A 21,384-nucleotide genomic window follows, 5' to 3' on the forward strand; every position below is an offset into this window, starting at 1 on the left:
AGGGAAATTCTCCATATCGCAAATCAAAGAATAGGTACAAAAATAGTTGAATTAGAAAATACAGTAATTAATCTATGGGCTCCAACATTTGACTAACAGGAGTTCGAAAAAGAGAAAAGAGAAGGGAGGGAATCCTCCACAGAGATGTCATCTGGTAGGGACAGACAGGCACTCCGGGCAGAGGAAGCAGCATGCGTCTGCCTGAGAGAGCATGAGCTATTTAGGGAACCACAGGCAGTTCCGTGTGACAGAAGGACAGGAGTCCTGAGAGGAAGGGCAGGGAGATGAGATCTCAGAGGTAGCACCAGAAAGGCCTTGAATACCACACAAAGGTGTCTGGTCTTTAACCAACAGGCTTCTGAGGAATTTTTACACAAAAAGGTAAGATGATGAGGTTTGCAATAAGGAAAGATTGGTCTACAGTCCAAAATATGGAAAATACGCTGTTCTGGTCAATTGATATGTAACAAATCACCCCTAACTTAGTAGCTTAAAACAACAATGGTCTTCTTTTTGCTCATGAATCTATAATTTAGATAGGTTTCAGTGGGGACAGCTGTCTCTGCTCCCCATAGTACCAGGTGGGGAGGCTCAAACGCTGGGAACGATTCAATGGCTTGCAGGCTGGAATCACAAAACGGCTGCTGCAGCTCCTACCTCACACCCCTTCGGGAACAGTGAGAGAATGGCCTTCCCTAGGTTCCCAGCTAATGTCTCACTGAGTCTCAGGGTATTCTCATTGGGTCACACAGGTACATCCGTGAGCCAATCACTGTGGCCCAGGAGATGCAGTACACTGATTGGCCCAGCTTTGGTCACATGGTCTCCCTCCCAACTTGGGCTAGGGAGCAGCCCCGCCCTAGCATAGACTGAGAGTGGCAAAGGGGAACATCTCCAAATGATAAGCTGCGGAGGAAGAGGGATGGAAGCTGGAAAGGCAAACATCAGGTATGCACGCTTTTCCGTCTCCTTGTTCCTCCCCTCCCCCTCTGCCTGTTCTTCCATGGAAGGAAGCTCACTGTTCCCATGTCTTGCTGGGTGGAAGGAATGCTAATTCCCCTAACTGGAGAGCTCTGTACTCAGAAGGGCCATTTACACTCTGCTCAATACGACTGATGAAGCATAAACTAATTAATTCTTAGAGTGAGAGCATCCCTATCAGGTTTTTCCCAAATAGTAATGAATCATTATCAGCCAAAACCTTAACATCTGCTTACTCCATCAATCCACTGCTAGTCACATGCTCTTAATGTCATTTGCAGTGTTGCCCCAGTGCCAGGCAGCCTGCATCCCCAGCCCCCAGAGTCTCATTAGCTGTGTAGCCAAAGGACCTCAGGCCGGCAAGAGGATGAGGATTTTACTCTGGGCACCAGGGTGCAGCTTGTTGGGGGGATGGCTGCAGATGCAGTGAAAGGATGACCTATTCCCAACTCTTATAATCAGAAAATCTCAGAACCAAAGGGATCTTTGAGCCAAACAATGCTTCAGTCTTTTCTTACACACCTCTGATGGCAGTGAGCTCACGACCTCACAAGGCAGCATATTACATTGTTCTGCACATCTGACTTAGCATTTCTTAGTCTGTGCCCAATTAGTTATAGATTAGTTAACTATATCCAAATTTGAGGCAGCTTGAATGAATATGTCAAATGCTGAACAAGAAAATGAACAGCAAAGGGACAGAAAGGCAGGAAGAAACAAAGCAAGGGCTAAGATTAGCATGCAGAAAGGCAAACCATCCCATTTTATAGAGCCACAAATTTGACATTAGACTTCCTTGTGGCCAAAAGGAAGAGGGAACAATGATCAGTTATAAATTCACATCAATAAAACATAGATAAATGACAGAAAGATATAGACCTCAAAAAAAAAAAAAGGGTTAAAACAACTTGCTGCAGAAGTCTGATTTTCCTGAAAGCGTTTGCTCATATTTAACCAAAACCTAATTTCCCTTCAATTTCTACACATCAGTTCAACTCAACAGACATTTAAGAAATCCCAAGGACTGCCTCATTCCAGAGACTTCCAGTGTGTGCTGGTGATGAACAAGACACTGGACTGTGTGTTCTATAGAGTTCATCTTCCCCAATTTCTACCACTTATTACCCATGTGACCTTAAGCAAGTCGTGAGCCTCAATCTCCTCATCACAAAAGAAACAAATAACCCTGGAATACCTACTTTACAGGACAGAGAGATGTAAATGATGCATGAGCCTCCCTCCCTGTGGATTTAGCCCCACTCTACCCTTCCAATTGTATTGTTAACCACCCCCTTTCACAAACACTCTGCTCAAGGTCAATCTAATTGCCTGGTGTATCCCCAGTTTCCAGCTTCTCGGTCTTACTTCGCTCAAGCTGTGCAGTCCACCTGGAATGCCTTTCTCCCTACTCTTATGCCCACCTCAATCTCTAAATCCTGCCCACCCTTCATATCCCAGCTCATGTGCCAGCTCCCATAGGAAGTCTGCTGTGAGTCCTGCAACTGCCCATTATATTTACCTTCCCCAAACCCACTATCTTGTATGTGGACCTTCCTCAAGACCAGGGTCTCCATTCAGAAACTCCTTCCTGTTCTTTCTCAGGAAATTTAAATACTCTTCCAGATCTCAACTCCTGAGAAAAAGCAACTAAGAAAACCAGAAACAGCATCATATTCTCCTGTGAGAATCAAAGCTTATTAGTATAGAGGCATTACTGGTTTGAAGGAATCTGCCAATGTCAAGTCAAAGCAAGAGTAGGAAGGGCTGACAGGCAGAGCTGAAGGTTAAGGTTGACATGAGTCAGTCTTGCTCAAGGCTTTTGTGTTATCAGTGTGTGTTTGATGCCCTTTTTGCTGCTAATGGTGAGTTATTCTTGCAAATAAAATAAATATTAATAAGTTTATATGCACAGTATATTTTACATAAATCCTATGTTCCAAGAAATAACAAGTTTTGGAAGACAAGGAATTCCTTAGTGCTGCTAACCTTGCTAGGAGATCTCAATGTGACATTATTCAGACACTACCCAATTATGTTCACTGGCATTTTCCTGTGTTTTAATACACATCATAGGCTATAGTTCTACTCTACTAACTTAATATTTCTTCATCAAAACGTTTAGTTATATATAAAAATGCATAAAGAGAATGAAGAACATTGGAAATCTTAAGAATAACTTAGGATTTTGCAAAGTCCCTGAAATTCTCATTTTTTTTGGTCCCTGTATCCCAAAGATTCACATCATTACATTTAGATGCTCCTCCCTTCTCCTCTGCATTCAGTTATTTACTCATTGTCAGCTCCTCTAATGGGCTGCTGGGTTGGATGACAAGATTCACACCTGGTCAGTGTTCATCCTCCCTCCACCTCCTGCACTGCTCAGCATGGCCCTCACACACAGGAAACCAAGACAGCTTCTCAGAATACAAAGAGCGGGGGCACTGGGGGTTTAAATGTCAGCTCTGTCACCTTCTCATTGTCTGGACTTAACATGTGGCTTACATGCTCTAAGCTTCAGCTTCCTCGTCTGAAAAAATGAGAGTAATAATGCCCACCTCAAAGGGTTGCAGTAGAAATCCAATAAGATAATGTATATGGAACACAGTGCATATTTTACCTTTCTTTCCATGAAACGTTCCGAGCTCAGAGAATGGATGACTGGGTGGATGGATGGCTAACCTAGTGGCAAAAATAGCAAGTGCTTCCCATATACACATTCCCCCTCTCCTACCCCCAAGTCCTTCCCCCACCACCAGAGGGACAGTCTAAACTGAAAGAATTTAATGAGAGGCAGCGGCATTCCCTGGGTTGCAGAGAAAGCAGCCCTCAAAAGCTAGAGTGCTTTTTGTGATGCCACAGGCCCGAGGAGGGACAAAAATCAATCCCACGTTCCTCAGCAAAACTGAGGAGATCTGTTGTATCTCAAATGGCAGGACCACAGACCAGCTAACAGAGGCAATGTTGGTTTTTAAATTCTTCTGTAGAGGTTTAGACTGTGCTTTGGAGGGAAAGAAGGAAGGAAGGAAAGAAAGAAGTGAGGGAGAAAGGGGGGAAAAAGAAGAAAAGAAGAGGAAAGAATTAAACAGTGGGCTCACTTCATAGTTCCTCACCTCATGAGGAAACCCGAAGCCCCACAGCTCACTCATGGGAAGAGAGAATAAATTGGTGATCCATGTTGTGTCTTTTCTTCATTGGCATGGAACTCATACCCAGCTACACATTAGTCTGCAAGGCTGGGCCAAGTCAGACACTGGATTAGTCAGGACTCCTTCAGTTGCAAGTGACAGGAATCTAGCTCAAAAAGGCTTCAGCAAAAATAAATAAATTTATGGTCTCCAGTAATATCCATGGTAGACCTGGCTTCAGCCAATATGGAATCTAGGAGCTCAGATCTTTTCTTCAGAGCTCTCTCCTTCTATCTCTCTCCCTGTCTCTGTCTCTTTCTCTGTTTCCTCCCCCACCCCCCACCCTCCTTCTTTCAGCTCTTCTCCCCTCTGTTTTGAATTCACTATCAGGGAGACCATCTCCCCATGATGTCTCTTGCATGACTCACCTCCCACCAGCTTAGCAGACACTAAAGAGAGAACATCTATACCAGCCACAAACAACTGGAAAATGAAATTTTTAAAAATACCTTTTATAATAGCATCACGAAATATAAAATACTTGGTACTGAACATAATAAAAGACTTCTACATTGAGAACAAAACATTGCTGAGAGGAATGAAAGAAAACCTAAAAAAAAAAAAAAAAAAAGGAGAGATATACCATATTCATGGTTTGGAAGATTCAATATGGATAAGATGTCAACTTTCTCCAAACTGATTTACAGATTCATTGAGATTCCAATCAAAATCCCAGCATGCCGTGTTGAACAATTGGAAGGGTAATTCTAAAATATATATGAAAATTCAAAGGACCCAACTAACAAAAACAGTCTTGAAAAAGAACAAAATTAAAACATTTATACTGCTTAACTCCAAGGCAATATATCAAGGTACTGTGACGTTGGATTAAGTATAGTCAAATAGATAAGCGGAACAGAATGAAAAACCCAAAATGAAAAGTTCTAGAACAGGAAAAGTAATCAATAATGATAAAAGTCAGAATAATGATTGCCTTTACTGTGTGTACTGGGAAGAGAGTGGTATTGACTAGAAAGGGACAAGAAGAGACTTTCTGGGATTGACTGGAAAAGGGCCTAGGGAACTTCTGAGGGTGATGGGAATGATCTATACCTTTATTTGGGTGCTAGTTACACAAATGTGTATACATTTGTCAAAGGTCTTTTTTTTTTTTAAGATTTTATTTATTTATTTGACAGAGAGAGACACAGCGAGAGAGGGAACACAAGCAGGGGGAGTGGGAGAAGGAGAAGCAGGCTTCCTGCCGAGCAGGGAGCCCGATGTGGGGCTCGATCCCAGGACCCTGGGATCATGACCTGAGCTGAAGGCAGCCGCTTAACTGACTGAGCCACCCAGGCGCCCCCACTTGTCAAAGCTCTTCACACTAAACACTAAAGATCAGTGCATTTCCCTCTATGTAAATTATATTTCATTGTTAAAATTTTTTAAAGGACTTCTCTGTTATAAGTTGTTTTGTTTTTAAAGGTTTCATTTATTTATTTGAGAGAGAGAGAAAGAGCACAAGCAGGGGAAGAGGGAGAAGCAGGCTTCCTGATGAGCACAGAGCCCGACATGGGGCTCAATCCCAGTACCCTGGGATCATGACCTGAGCCAAAGGCAGATGTTTAACTGACTGAGCCACCCAGGCAACCCTATTAGAAGCTTTTTTTTTTTTAAGATTTATTTATTTGAGAGAGAGCGAGAGAGCACACGGAGGGGCAGAGGGAGGGGGACAAGCAGACTCCCTGCTGAGCACGGAGCCCAAAGCAGGGCTCAATCTTACAACCCTGAGCTGAGATCATGAATTGGATGCTTAACTCTCTAAGCCATCCAGGCACTCCTCTGTTATAAGTTCTAATAAGTTCCCAGAGCTATCTCTCATTGCACAAATATGGTCACAAGTCCATCCCTGAACCAGTCACTGGCCAGGGGAAAGGAATGGTGTAGTTGTCCAGGCCTTAGTTATCTGTCTGTCCCTGGAGTTTAGCATGGAGTCAGTACCCTTAAACCACATGACTTGTGGTGCCATATTTCCCCAAAGTAGAAGTCAGGATGTTCATCCCTTCACATTCACAAAGCTGTGAGAACAAAAGATGGAGGGAGGGAGGGAGGGAGTGGGGGAGGGGAGCTCAGGCCATTGTGTTACCCCTTCCCCCCCTAACTGCAGTCTCAGGTTGAAGAGATAAATTAGATAGGTCGAGGGGAAAGCCAAAGCCATCCAAACAATTAAAGGCCCACTCACTTCCCATGTCTACCAGCAAGAGTTTTTCTTTAAGAAAAGCCACTCAGAAGCTTTCCAACATGGCAGAGGGTGACGGCACAGCAGCAACTGTAGGAAGTGGCCAGAGGAATGAGCCTGAGGCAGAACCCCTGACCCTCCACCAAAGAGGCGATCAAAGGAGGGTACACAAAGGTACTGAGAGGGCAGAGGCCTAGGATCAAGAGAAAGAGGCCATCGTGGACAGGAACTTCTTTGTGACCTGAGGACAAATGGCCAAAACCACAGCCTCCACCAGCACATCACCCAGAAGGCCGGAAGAGGTCAGCCTCACCTTAGTGGCCACCAGTCCAGGGAGCAGACCAGACTAGCTCCTGGATATAGAAGACACCATGCAAATCCAAGGCCCGTCCCTCCGTAACCTGGAGAATGCAGTGAAGCCCTCAAATACCCAGGTGCCGTCTTGGACAGAAGAAGGGAAAGAAGTGAAAACTCTGAAAGAGCAGACATTTACTTAAAGAAAAGAGTTATTCATTAATCCCAAAGGAACTATTTAAGCCAGCTCTGAGAGAAAGACAGAAATGAAGAGTGGGAACATTTTCACTGAAAGGTGACTGAATAGGCTAGTGGAGCCTGTCAGTAGACATGTGAGGTTTCCCTGTTCCCCTGTAGGAAAGGGGCTCCTCAAGAAGGTCAGACACAGATACTAAAGGGGCTACATTTTGAAGCATGTTAAAGTGAGGAAATCTGCGGGTTCTCTCACACAGAGCTCATTTAATTTCAATGTCATCAAAGCAAATTATGTGTCCAGGTTCACAGAGCTGAGACCTGAAAGAGGTCTGTCATGTGCCAAAGCCACAATCTTTCCTCTGCCTTATGCCCCTCCGTACTTCAGTGCCTTCTGTTGCCCTGTCCTGCTGGATCTGAAATCCCCCTCCCCCACCCCTGACCATACTTCGTCTTGAGGGACATTTCTGCCTAAACTAGCCCTTTCCAGTTTTCCACCTGCTGGGGGGGGGGGGGGATGGCAGAAAGCCCCAGAAACCCCACACTCCAGGCTTCCTGTTCCTCTTCCAAAGGCACACTAGACCTTACTGCAAATGGTCTCCCGTGGCCCGAGGAAACAAAGCCAAACTCCTCAACCTGACATTCCCAACAACTCCCCACCTGGCTCCAAACTGCTTTTCTTCCTGCCCCCACTGTTCTCACACACTCTCTGTGCCAGTCAGACCTGCCTACTCCTGGCCCCAAGCTCTGGTCTGTGCACCTTCACTTGTCACCCTCCCTGTTTCTATTATGTCCTCTTGGCCTGGAGGCCTTCCTCAAGACTGTCCCCCCAGACAGCGGCCTCCTCCAAAACTCATTCACTGGGAGATTGTTGCTGGATGGAAAGAGTTTCGAAAATCAGGCAGAATTGGATTCAAATCTTGCCTATTACTTGTGTGACACTGGACAAGTCAAGTCATCTCTTTATGGCTCGGTTTGACTCATCTGCAAAACTGGAATGGAATGGCCCTGGGAGTTAAATTGAGATAATGTATGCCAAGTATGTGGCAGGGCCTGGCACATGGTAGGTGTCCCAGAAACGTCCGTTCTCTCTGGCTACATCCTGAGGATCTTTCTAATTTTACCCCTCTACCCACAAAGGGCTAACTCACAGCGTGAGCGTGTCTCTCTTTGTCTACTCCAGAAGTAGTAGTACTCCACTTACATCAGAGTAGTATGACACAGCACAGCAAGTATGGCTTTTTAAAGTGTACTTGGGGGGCGCCTGGGGGGCTCAGTCAGTTAAACGGCTGCCTTCGGCTCGGGTCATGATCCCAGGGTCCTGGGATCGAGCCCCGCATCTGGCTCCCTGCTCGGCGGGGAGCCTGCTTCTCCCTCTCCCTCTGCTGCTCCCCCTGCTTGTGCTCGCTCTCTCTCTCTAAAAAAAAAAAAAAAAAAAGTGTACTTGGAGTCAGACAAGTCTGAGTTTTGGAGTTTTGGCTAGCTGCTGGAGCTGTGTGCCACTGGCCACGTTACTTACCCTCTCTGAGCCTCAGTTTTATGCTATGTAAAATGAAGGTAAAAGGGACTGACTCAAAGGATCATTCTGAGGATTTAATGCATGCGTAGTTGGGACTCAGTAGAGTCTGAAACTAGCCAGACATAAAAAAACGGCTTTCAAAGTACTGCCTTCATTCATGCCCTGATGAATCTCACATTCCTGTTTTATAATGACATCACAGGAAGACCCCTCAGTCTCCTTTCATTTTCAGTATCTAAGTGGAAATTCCAGTCTGGTTTAAAATCTCATTCACCAGGGTGCCTGGGTGGCTCAGTCGGTTAAGCATCTGCCTTCGGCTCGGGTTGTGATCTCGGAGTCCTGGGATTGAGCCCCATTGGGCTCCCTCCTCAGCAGGGAGTCTGCCTCTCCCTCTGCCTCTGCCCCTCACTCATGCTTGTCCTTTCTCTCTCTCTCTCTCAAGTAAATATATAAAATCTAAAAAAAAAAAAAAAATCTCAATCGCCTATCTCATTTAGCACTCACACCCTTCCCATACCAGCCAGGTATCAACCTGAGAGTCTTGCCATGAGAAAACGCATATGCTCTGCTCTTCCATCCTCCTCCCCCTTCCTCTCCTGGGGCCCTTTCTCCTTGGGAGCTTTTGGGCCTGGAAAGGATAAAAAAGAAAAGGGGACTGGTATACATTAGTGCTGATCAATAAATATCCCCAGCTCTAACCCCAGCACACGGTTGGATTACCCTTTTCTGTCCCCTTGAAATTAGGTGCAGCCACATGGCTTGCTTTAGCAAATGACACGTGAAGACAGATCCCACTAGGATGAGTAGAGATAGACATGGGAAGGAACAGGGAATATATCTCCATTGTCATAAAGCTCTAAGATTTGGGGGCTGTGTGTTTACTTAGCATAACCTAGCCTGTCTAAATGATGTAGGTGGCTAATGGCTCTTCCATGGAATTCTTCAGTCTCTATGTGGTAGATCCCAAACTGATCCTGGAATACATGAATGAGCTCTTCAGGAGGCCCTACAGGAAAGAGAACTCTCCACCACACATCCCCAAGGGGGGTATACCTGAAAGCCTCTGGCTGCTAAGCTTCTTTCCCCTGCATCCAGGGTCTTAGCAGAATGGCTTAAGTCTGACTGTGTTCCAAGAGGTCCACTCAACTCATGAGCAACTCATGCAGTTTTATTTTGCCAAAACGCTGTACTCTCTCCAAGCCGGTGTCTCTGTATTTGTTTCCTATTGCTGCCATAATAAATTACCACAAACAGTGGCTTAACACAACACAGATGGACTGCCTTACACTTCTGTAGGTCAGACATCTAGCACAGATCTCCCGGGCCAAAATCAAGGTATCAGCAGGGCTGTGTCCCTTTCTAGAGGCTTTAGGGGAGAATCTGCTTCCTTGCTATTCCCAGCATCTAGAGGCCACCTGCACTGCTCAGATCATGGCCCCTTCCTCCATATTCCAAGCTAGCAATGGCAAACCAATCCCCTTTCACACCTCTCATTTTTCCTGCCTCTTCTTCCATCATCCTAGTCATCCCATCTCTCTCTGATGGCAGCCCGGAAAGGCTCTCCACCTTCAAGAACTCATGTGATTAGATTAGGCCCAACTGGATAATCCAGAATAATTTCCCTATCTCAAGGTCTTTACTTAACCTTCATCACATCTGCAAAGTCCCTTTCACCATATAGGGTAATTCACAGGTTGCTGGGATGAGGACATAGACATCTTAGGACAAGGTGGGGGGCATTTTTCTGCCTACTACACTCTCCGATGATCTTTTCCCCCTGTTCAAATAAGCACCAGGAACAGATCAGCAATTCCCCTGCTAAAGAGAAGCTAAACCAAGAACTAAAATGTCAATCTTCCTTTATCCAGGACCCTTCCATCTCTGTGAGTGATTCTCTTAGAATCCCTTACATGGAGTGAGGACAAATGCCCCTCTAGCCTCCCACATGAGAAATGGGAGGGAGAAAGCCACATCACTACCCTCCTAGTACTCCCTACTCCCATCAGAAAAATTATTTGAATATTTAAATATTCTTTGAAATAATTTAAATATTTCTATTTCCAATAGAAATATAATGTAAGACATATATAACTTTAAATTTCCTACTATTCACATCAAAATAAGCCAAAAGAGGGGTGCCTGGCTGGCTCAGTCAGAAGAGTGGGCAACTCTTGATCTCGGGGTTGTGAGTCTGAGCCCCACGGTGGGTACAGAGATTACTTAAATAAATAAAACTTCAAAATGAGCTGAAAGAAACAGGTAAAATTAATTTTAATATTCTATTTCATTTAACTCAATATATCCAAAATATTACTTCAACATGTAATCATATAAAAAATTATTGAGATACTTTATGTCCTTTTATTGTGCTAAAAATCTTTGCAATCCAGTGTGTATTTTACACTTAACAGCACATCTCAATCTGGACTAGGCACATTCCAAGTGTTTAATAGCCATGTGAGGCTAGCGGCTACCATGCTGAAGAGTGCCATATCTGGACTTTCATCTGTCTAGGCTGGGACAGTGTGGGGCCAGGGTCCGGGCTGCAGTAACGGATGGAGGTAGAAGAGCCCATGCAGTAGCTTCTGGGGGCGTATCTATACCTCTTTGCTTTTGGTGTTCTTTATAACACAGGTGTTCTCTGCCTCTTATTCCTACCTTTGCTTCATGGTGGCCCATTCCCAAGCAATGGGAAAGTCTCATTCACCATGCTCTTAAACACTGAAGTGCTTAGTACATAGTCTGTATTCGTATATGTTACTATTATCCTATATAATGCTGAGTACCCCAAAAGAAGCTGTTGAATGAATCAGCTTTCATTCATTCCCCAAATATTATTTCCCAAGTTCCATGAAGTCATGCCAATACCAGGCCCAGGACCAGGCTCAAAGTGGACTCAATTAAGTATATTCCACACACACCTCCCAACAGGGCCCAGACCTGGGCACTGACCACAGCAGATGCTCAATAAGAGCGTACTTTCACCATAAAGAAGTTCGAAGAAAGGGTTACAGTCTGGAAACCAAAGCTAGACCTCCTTTCTCAAAATATAAGCCATAGCCAGTTGAGGAACTTAGAAAGTGGATGTTGATGTGGAATGTCAAAGCAAAAATAAGGGAGGTTCTGAAAGGTCATCTCATCCAGCCCCTTTGTTGTACAGACAAGGAAGCTGAGGCTTGGAAATGGAAAGGGACTTGCAAAGCCAGGAGGGCAACCTAAGTCCCCCCCACGGAACCTAGGGCTCAGTTCTGGACTAAAGACTCTGAAATGCTCCCCGTGGCTTTTAGTGCAGATGAAAAGTAATGTTCTGATTTGGGGGATAGAGGAGTCATGAGAAGTGGGTCTGAAAGTTACATTGACTCTGCCTCCAATTTCCCATTTGGTTTTGAGAAAGCCCCTTCCCTCTGGGGTCCCTATCTAGAAGGCAAGGAGCAAAATCCAAGCAAATGACACGCTGCTGAACTTCTACCAAGATTTCATAAAATGACACAGACCACCCAACTCAAGACCCATTTTTCAGATGGGAAAACTAAGGCCCAGAGATGGGAAGAGGCTTGTGTAAGATCAGCTAAATAGCGGCAGATCTTCACTTAGGGCTCTTTCTTCTATGCCAAGAAGTGTCTACCCCGATGATGGCACTCACCCCGTCTCCTCCTACTGCTTTACTCCTGACTTCCATAGCAGGGGCAACCACCACTCCTTTGAAAGGCAAGAGAAAGAGGCATCTGGAGGAAAGGCAGGCAGTCAGCTGACTTTTCTAAGCAGGGCTCCGACTCTGGGGGAAGAAAAGAGAGTTTAAGAGCCAGGCTGAGGTGAAAGCTGGCAGCCAACAATCAGGCCTAGAGAAAAATGCAAATGAAACGCAGCCAAGAAGGAGAAATGCAGAGACCTGAGGCTGGTTACACCAAGCGTGCTTGCGCGTGCACATACATACACATAGACACACACACACACACACACACACACACACGCTCAGTCTCGCATCCCGCGTCATTCAATTCCCCTGCGTGTTCTAAACCTAGATGATCAGATAATAAGAGGTTGAGTGGTATGCATAACATCAAGTTGATTAAATTTGTTTACTGATAATTCTTTCAGGTTCCCATGAATATCGTGTAATTTCCTTGCTGTATTTCAAACAGATTTGGGCTAATGCATTATTGACAGCACCCTTGCAGACCATCTCGACAATGTCATTCAGGATAATTATTTCACAACAGATTTCCAGAGCCCCTGGTTCCTGTTGGGATTCACTTGGGCATAAATTACAGAGCCGAATATTTAATCAGTGTCCCCATTAGAACCCCGCGGCTTATTTTTAGGAATGGAGGAGGGAGAGCGGGTGGGGGAGAGGGTATTTGTCTTATTACAGCATGAATACATTTCTTCTGTTCTGGGTGGGTTGGTTTTTTTTTTCCCCAAAGCTCAACCAAGCTGAAAAGCAGCCTGAAGCATCCTTGCCTTTTTTAGAAATAAACACAAGCATTAATCTTTTGACTGCATTAAATTAAATATTAATGTTAACGGATCACATAATGTGAAGTTAAAAAAGCGATTAACATTTATACCACATTCTCTCTCTGTGACTTTTCCATTACACAAATTAGTCCCTCTCTTAACTAATACTTAACTAATAACACCTAAGCAATGGTACCTCAGAAAGGTAGGACCAGGAGGCAGGGGCTGGGTGACTGTTTCTGACATTTCTTAAAGAGGACGGCGTGGGGGGTTGGGGGGGGGGGGGGCAATGGGCAGCCACTGACCAGACCTGCCTCCCTGCTCCGCTTGTTCAGCCAGAACCAAGGTGTGATGTAGTTGCTCCCTTGCAAGGAGTAATCTCAGGGCTAATTAGCAATGCCAAGGGGCGCTGTGCCGGATCCAGCAGTGTTTACATTTCCGGCTATTTGTGTTGTTCAAGCAGCAGAATCAATCAAGCAGGGAGCCTGTGCTGAGCGCCCACTCCTAGCCCGTGCTCCATGCCCCCGCTGCCGGCCTCCCACTGCAGTCTGGCTTTGCTACCATCACACCCCAGAAAGCAGTCACGCGGGACCGCCAGTGGCCTCCCACCTGCCGGCTCCAGCCACCTCTCCCCCAGCCCTCCACAGACTGACTTCTGAAGCCTGTGAAGTTGGCCATCGCCCCTCCTTTGGAAAAGAGCGTGCCCCTCCGCTGTTGAGACTTCCTCTGACCCCTCTTTTTACTTGAAATTCTGTCTTACCCACCGCGAAGCCCATTAGAAGCCACCAGGCACTGGGAGTCCCCCTCCCCTGCCCCCGTTCCCTTTCTTCCTTCCTCCTCCTCTCCCCAACTGCTGACCCCAGGTCTGGCTGCCCTCCACCAGCAGCCCCCACCCCCCACTGCCTAATTCAGATCCATGCAGGGGTCTTAGGCCTGCTGAGTCCCTCCTGATCATCTACATCCAGGCTCTCCCCCATAGCCCCAGGCTTCCCACCTTACCGCTGCCAGAGAGGCTGCACCCCTGATGGCTCCCCAGGCCTCCAGGATGAAGTCTGCCTGCAGCCTGCAGGATAAAAGGCATTCACAACCAGCCCCAACTCCGAACACTAGTCCCTGGCCACTCCCTGCCACACACCCTCTGTTCTAACCATATGAGACTCATCATCATAAATGATTTCTATCTGGAGAGTGGAGAAATGAGGGCAGAAGACCTTTCAGCCTTCACAAAACATGGGCACCTATAATTTGGGCACCTATCTGGGCACCTATAATTTGCCATAGGGTGGGAAACCTCAAGGAATCCAATCCTGGCTCTCTGCTCGGAGGAGGGCTCTGAGGGGACTGCTCACTCTGCCTGGGGTTCCCGCAAGGTCAGAATAGAGTGATCCAGGCCACTGGGGCTGATCAGAGAATCTTCATGGAGGACAGGCATTTGAGCTGGACCTTAAAGGAATAACAGGATTTCAACAGGCAGAGCATGTTCATCTTATTCATTTATCAGGTCTGACTGGCACTGCAGTGAGAGGAGGATAACGGGACCAGGCCGCGGGAGAACCTCTCACAGGGTCCCAAGACCATCTTCATCCTCCCTGTGAGGAAGCAGCCGAGCCCCAGCCCAAGGGAGTTCCTCTGGGTCGGCAGCTGCCCGTGAACTGCCTGCTCTACCAAATCCACTTCTCAAATCTGGGACTCTGAGTTCTTTCCTATTTCTACACTCAGTAACCTAAGTTCCAATCCCAGCTCAGCCATTAACCAGCAATGCAAGCTTGGGCAGGTCCTTGGAAAAAAATGAGAAAGGGGTTAACAATAATGCCTCTCGTGGGCATGCAGGAGATCAGGTAGAGCGAAGGGCACCGTGATCAGGAAGCCCTGTCAGGATGGCCTGTCTGTGAGCCACCATGCTCCAGCCCAGCCTCACACCCCGCCCTCTGGCACCTCTGGGGTCCTGGACTCCATCATGCGAGTGCCCCGCTGGGGTCCACTGTGAGGTCAGTGCCCTGACTCTGCCCTCCAGAGCTTTGGTGCGCGGCCCAGCCCACAGCCTATGCGCAGAGGCCCTCTGCACGTCCACGTCTCCCTGTCCTTGCACGGTGCAGACAGGTGCCTGGACAGGGGGCCGTTCGTGAGCGTGTCACAGTGAACTCCACCGACCCCCGCTGCCCTACTTTCCTCTCCTTCTCGCTCTCGGGCCACCACATGAGCCTCGTTCATCTTTGACTTGCAGACTTGGCTGCCACTGCTCCAAGATCAAAACATCAGAGAGCCAGACAGGACTGTGGTTCTCTATTGCGGGCGCTTTTTTGTTGCATTTTCATTTTTTGACTAGTACGTGTACAGTTGGTCCTTGAACAACGCAGGGGGTTAGGGCGACCGACCCCCTGCGCAGTTGAAACTGCACATGTAACTTTTGGCTCCCCAAAAACTTAACTACTAATAGCCTGCTATTGTCTTACCAAAAACTTAAACAGTCAATTAACGCATATTTTATATGTTATATGTATTATATACTGTATTCTTACAACAAAGGAAGCTAGAGAAAAAAAAATGTTACTAAGAAAACGATAAAATACATTGACAGTATTGTACTCTATCCAAAAAAAAAAAAAAACCACATATAAGTAGACCCATACAGTTCAAACCCATGTTGTTCAAGGGTCAACTGTATATGGTTTAAAAATTCGAACAGTACCAAAGGGAATTTGGTGACAAGTGAGTCTCACTCCTATCACCTCCAACCCCAGTCCCTAAAGGGCCCTTTCCAAGAGGGATCTGCTATTGCCAGAGATATCTTATGTAAATTCAAACATATATCTTTTCACACAAATTTTAGCTTATTATACATATTGTTCTCCACCTTGGTTTTTTTCACTTACTGTATCTGAGAGATGAGCCCAAATCAGTACAGATACATTCTCCTCACTCTCTTTGACACTGCAGGATATTTTATGACATGGATGCACCACCATTTTGTGTCCTCCTTGTTGACCCGGGGCTGCTCCCAGTCTAGTGCTGATGCTGCAGCAAACCACTTCGCAAACATATCATGGCACCAGGGGCCACAGGTGGCCGGCAAAGTCACCCAATCCTGTCCATGCCCCCAAGGTGCTGCCTCCTCCATGAAGCCATCTGAACACCTTCCCTTTGATGAGAAAGTAAACTCTGCCCAGAGAGGTTTTGTGACTCACCCAAGGATGCTCAGCTAATTGATAACAGAATCAAGTGAGGAACCGGGCTTTTCCATTCCATGGAATTATTTCAATCTGTATTTTAAAAAATCATTCAAACTCTCCACTTTACAGAGGGGGAAAGTTGAGGCCCTTCGAGAAGGAGAGCATCTCCTCAAAATCCTAAAGCAGTGGTTCTCAAACTCAAGCACCAGCATCCCTTGGAGGGTTTATTAAAACAGAGGGCTGAGCCCCCCGCCAGTTTCTCACTCAGTGATTCGGCCACGGGGCCTGAGAACTTGCATTTGTTACCCGGTGATGTTAACGCTGTTGATACAGAGACCATACTTTGAGAACCAATGTCCTAAGGGTTCCTGGTATTCGGGTGAGGCAAGGGAGGCCATGTGGGTTCCGACTCCCCATCCAGCCAGCCACCCACCCACGATTTGAATGCAACAGCACTACTTTTTTCTGCTGTGTGGATAAGATTAGCTTTCGTTTTTTTACTGGTGTTTGACTGCTTCAGTGCTGTTGTGGGGAAGCGACTGGAATATATCAGAGTCCTTATCATTTGGCAATGGGAATCTACCTTTCATTTCCCTGGAGCTCAGTGGTCACGCCCACCATGGGGGGCGGGGGTGGGGCGAAGACCCTGGGACACGAGGTGAGCTGTCAGAGCAGGAAAAGGGCCTTTCCAGCCAGTCTCCTCCCCGCTGAACACACCATCCCATAGAGTGGAGCCTGGTGAGGAGGGGCATCACAGCCCAAGTGTGCCCCCCACCTTGGCCGCACTGCTGGCTCTCCCTCTGTAACCGCGGCTCTGATTCACTGGGTCTCTGGACAGCTGGACTCTGCCCTTGGCCTGAACGTTTTGACCAGCTGCCTTCGAAGGCAGGGAAAAGTCCAGCCATCACTGGTTCCCTCACTCTCCTCCCCCACCCCAGAGTTCCCAAGCAGCCTGTTGATGCCATTGCAAGATCTGGGCCTCAACTTCCAGGAGCACAAGTCCCTTTCTCAACACAATAGAAAACACAGAAGTACCAGTCAATGCAGAAATATGCCAGAAATGTGCCAGGGAAGGCTTCAACGTCCTCGTGGTCCACTGGATGGGGATTTGGAAGACTGCTGGTATTTGTCACTGACATATGTCACTTTATGGCTGAGTCTTCCTACTATGGAATACCCTACTGTGTGAGTCTTCGGGAGGCACAGCCCTCCTCCTAAGCCAGAAAACAATACAGGCCTGATAGTTGTTTCATATTTCCATTCTCTTTGCAGCTGAAGCCCAGTGTGTCATCAAAGAAGAGTGGACCAGATGCCCATGACTTGAAGAGGCATGGTCAGGAGAAAATGCGTCCCAGAAATAGAGGCAGCTCCCAGGTCCTTAGGGCATCCGAGTGGGGACAGAAGTAGCACCAGCTCCACACCAAGCCTACCCTGCAGCTCAGCTCAGACTGTGGTCCTGGTGTCCGGCCACCCTTATCCTGCTTCCCTAGCTATCCTGCTGATGCTCTGATAGGTCATATTCTCTTTCAACAAATTCTTTTCCTACTTAAACCAGCCTGAAGTCATTTCTGTTACTGACACTCACGCCAGCATCAGAATCCTCTAAAACCGAGAGGAACTTTTGTCCTGAACTACCCTCCCCCCCGCCCCCGCCATGTCACCAGAGCAAGCCAGCCATCCCTGCAGGAATCTGCAGCCTTCCACTTAGCTTGTTGGTAACAATAATCCCTTTTGCTTAAGCATCAATTATGTCCTTTTCAAAGCTTTCCTTTCCACTATCCTGCTATCACGAAGCACAGGTGAGGTTGAAAGAAGCAAGCAGAGAGAGACTGGGACTCGGGGTATTTTTTTTTTATCACTACTATTAACAACAATAATAAAAGCCGCTATTTGTTAAGAGTTGGCTATTTGCAAGCACTGGGCTAAACACTTCATTATATGCTGTGCAACCCTGCAAGGTAGATGTTTTGCCACGCATTCTAGTAATACAGAAACAAGCTCAGAGAAGTTAGTTAATTTGCCTAAAAGCATCCAGTTGCTAAGTAGAGAACTTGGACTTGAATCTGGGTTCAAAGCCAGAATTCTTAGTCATTATATTAAGTGGCTTCCCACTGTTCTGCCTTTGCCTACCTTTCTGACAAACCACTTAATCCCCTCTGAACTCCAGGGTCACCAGCTACAGTAACTGCTCTGACTTACAACACTGAAGTTTACATTCTCCAGGAAGAAACCGAGTGCCCTTGAGACAAGGTTCTCTTCAGCTAAGCTGTGCTGGGGGAAGGAATTTAATTAGAACCCAGGTGTCTCAAACCCCAGCATCAAAGCCTACCGGACAGGCTCACATCCAGCCAACCATGGAGCCCTAATTTTGCAGTCTCAGCATTAGTATATCTTCTCTCGGGCTCTTTGGTAGTCTTGCGCAAGGTGGCTGGCTGGACAGGTGGGCCTTGCCACATTATTAATTTGGTTGCTGATTCACCCCACCTCCTAATTGAGAAGGATTCTAATTACAAAACCCTGGAAAGTGGCAGGTCTTGGGAGCTGATGCAATCAGCCCATCACTGCTCCTTCCCTTGCCTTGCCCCGGGGGGGGCAGGATGGAGAGGGAGCACAGAGCAGAAGGAGTGCTGGTCAGAGGGCAGGTCTCTGCCAGCTGAGGGAGGGGGTGGTGGGGTCTGCTGCCTAGCAGAGGAGGGGTGCTGAGTTCTGGGCAGCTCAGCTGGGGACCCAAATCGCTGACTCTGCCTTTTCACTGTGCTTGGAGGGGCCACACCCCACCCTCAGCCCAGTGGGACCAATTAAAGCATTTACAGTAAAACACAGGAGGGGATGTACCTCCCCGTCTCCATCTTGCCACGTTTGTTGAAGGAGCGCCTATGACATTACACAGATTAATACTCCACTGAGCAAATTAATCCTTGGGATTTCACTCACTACCTGTGGCTTATAAATTTTAATTGGCTCTAAACCGCCACCTGAATTGATGTGGGAGTGTAGTGATGCAAGTCAAGACATCAGAAACAGTGCCAGCCACACGTGTAGCTTCAGGAAAGAGGAAGGAGGGGGGGCGCCATATTCCAGGTGCCAAAGGGGTGCGGGAAGGAGGACATCTTTCAATGCCTGCCAGCAGTATTTCCTTGTGCATTCAAGGGGGTAGGCAGAAGGATGAAGAGGCAGCCCTTGGCCTCCTCCTTCCCTCTGCTTGTCTCAATCTTGCCCATCGTTCAAATTTCACATGAATTCGACAGTTCAACAAGCACTGATTGAGCAATCGGTATGTGCCACGTCCTGGGCTGGGCAGTAGGGAGTCGATGTGCTTAGAGATCGCTGGGTGGTAAGAAAGGGAAATTCACTGAACTCGCCCCACCTCCCCCAACCCCCGCCCTTGGTTAGAAGTAGAGACAGCACCGCTGTGAAGATGCGCAGGTGTCAACAGGGAGAGGTGAGGGCCTCGAGGCAACTGGAAGGTGATCAAGCCATCCTCTGCCTCGGTCCCTTTCAGGGGCGTGGGCCTCTTTCTTTCTGTCCGCACACCGACAGGCTGCGCATCTTCCTGCACAAAGCCTTCATAGCCTCCCATAGAGCAGCCTCAGCTGCCACAGTTAAGGCGCTCAGTCACTGTGTCCCGATTCAAATTTCCAGGAGAAAGATGCTGACTGGCCCAGGCTGCATCTCTCCTCACCGTTCCTGCCCTTTGCTAGGCTCACCAGTGGTTTCTACTTACTGAAACTTCCTTCTTGGCTTCTAGGACTCAGCTGGTGCCATCTTTCCTCTAACCTCGGATTAGGCCTTTTCCGGCCACTCCCATCATTTTGACCCTGTTAAGGGCCTCTGAGCACGGCTTCAACTCCACCCACAGGCTGTCCTTGAATGTGGCTCCACTCGGGCCCCTCCTGCCACACCCATCTCTCCCTGCAGCGAGAAGTGCATGCACCCATCCAGGCGCCATGGTTCCGTTCTATACTAGCGCTGTCCAATAGAACATTCTGTGATGATGAACTCTACATGCACCGTCTAGGAGGGGCGCCTGGTGGCTCAGTCGTTAAGCGTCTGCCTTCGGCTCAGGTCATGGTCCCGGGGTGCTGGGATCGGGCCCACGTTGGGCTCCCTGCTCGGCGGGAAACCCGCTTCTCCCTCTCCCACTCCCCCTGCTTGTGTTCCCTCTCTCGCTGTGTCTCTGTCAAATAAATAAATAAAATCTTTAAAAAAAAAAAAAAGTCTACATGCACCGTCCCGCGGCAACCACTAGCTACGAGTGGCAAACGAGTCCCGGAAACATGGCGACTACTGCTGAGGAACTGAAGCTTTATTCATTTACCGATTATTTTTTATCTTATTTTCATTAACTTCGCCTCCCACAAGCCTCCTAGCCCTGCCAGACTTCTCTTCTAATCCCACCCCCGCCTTACAGCAGTCCTGAGTCACTCTCCCTGACTCTGTCACCTGTATTTCAGAACAAAGTCCGTCTTTGCAGCCTCATAGTCAAGGTTTTCGTAATACTAAAATTGGAACATAATCCTGCTTCATCTCCCAGCCTTCCTCTTTCCTCTCCTCCTGCACATACAGCAATATCTTTACCCCTTCAACAAGCCCTGCCTTTTCTCACTTCTGTGCCTGGCAGACTATTCTTTCTGCCCAAAATGTTCTCCCCCCCCACCTTCCCTCCAGTGCTAGCAAACTCCTATTCATCCTTCGAGCCCCAGGTGGACTGACCTTCCCTGATCCTCTTCTCTCTCCAGGTTAACATGCCTTCTTCCGTACCCACGTATCAAGGTCAGGCCTACCTAAGCTTTGGGTAGACCGGCAGGGCATGTGTAGATTTAACACTGAGATGACATTCGTATCACTGCTATTTAAATATTAATTCCACCCAGGGTCCCCTGTACACGTGAGCATCCCTGGAGGCCTCTGCAAAGGGGTAATTTGTCATTTTGCACAAGTGTGGACTCGAATCTCATTCTGGAAGGCTAGTGTGCAGGGGCGTGTGCAGCTGTTTCCTGAGCCTGACTAGCCACGCGACATCCATTTCTCGACACATATTGCTTATTTTCCATTCATTATTTATGAGATGAAAGTGATTTTTTAATGGAAAAAACTTTGTGAAAAAAATGCCTCTCTCATCTGCCAGCCAAAAACAAGCTCTGTGATAGTGTATAAATAAATTTAGATACAAATCTTGTTTTATTTTTTATTGAAATATAATTAACCTACAGTGTTAGTTTCAGGTGTACAATATGATTCAACAATTCCGTACATTTCTCAGTGCTCAAGACAAATGTACTCTTAATCCCCATCACCTGTTTCACCCATCCCCCCACCCACCTCCCCTCTGGTAGCCATCAATCTGTTCTCTGTATTTAAGAGTCTGTTTTTTATTTGTCTCTTTGTTTTGTTTCTTAGAGTACA

At 47.1% G+C, this 21,384-nt stretch overlaps 2 long non-coding RNA genes across 2 annotated transcripts in view; one reads left to right on the top strand and one right to left on the bottom strand.

Annotated features, from left to right (window-relative positions):
• The window catches only part of LOC118534127 (uncharacterized), a 171,905-nt gene extending 158,031 nt beyond the window's left edge, over positions 1-13,874 (bottom strand). The window contains exons 1-2 of the long non-coding RNA XR_004916510.2: positions 13,808-13,874; positions 11,994-12,125 (exon numbers count right to left, since the gene is read on the bottom strand). This is a non-coding gene — a long non-coding RNA (uncharacterized LOC118534127). The remainder of the gene's footprint in view (positions 1-11,993; positions 12,126-13,807) is intronic.
• LOC144382461 (uncharacterized) lies at positions 836-20,156 on the top strand. Its single transcript, XR_013449446.1, has 3 exons — positions 836-948; positions 17,251-17,491; positions 19,727-20,156. It is a non-coding gene; the product is annotated as an uncharacterized LOC144382461 (long non-coding RNA).
• Positions 20,157-21,384: the final 1,228 nt, after the last annotated feature.

Source organism: Halichoerus grypus, chromosome 7 (genome assembly GCF_964656455.1).
Source record: "Halichoerus grypus chromosome 7, mHalGry1.hap1.1, whole genome shotgun sequence".
Lineage (NCBI taxonomy): Eukaryota > Metazoa > Chordata > Mammalia > Carnivora > Phocidae > Halichoerus > Halichoerus grypus.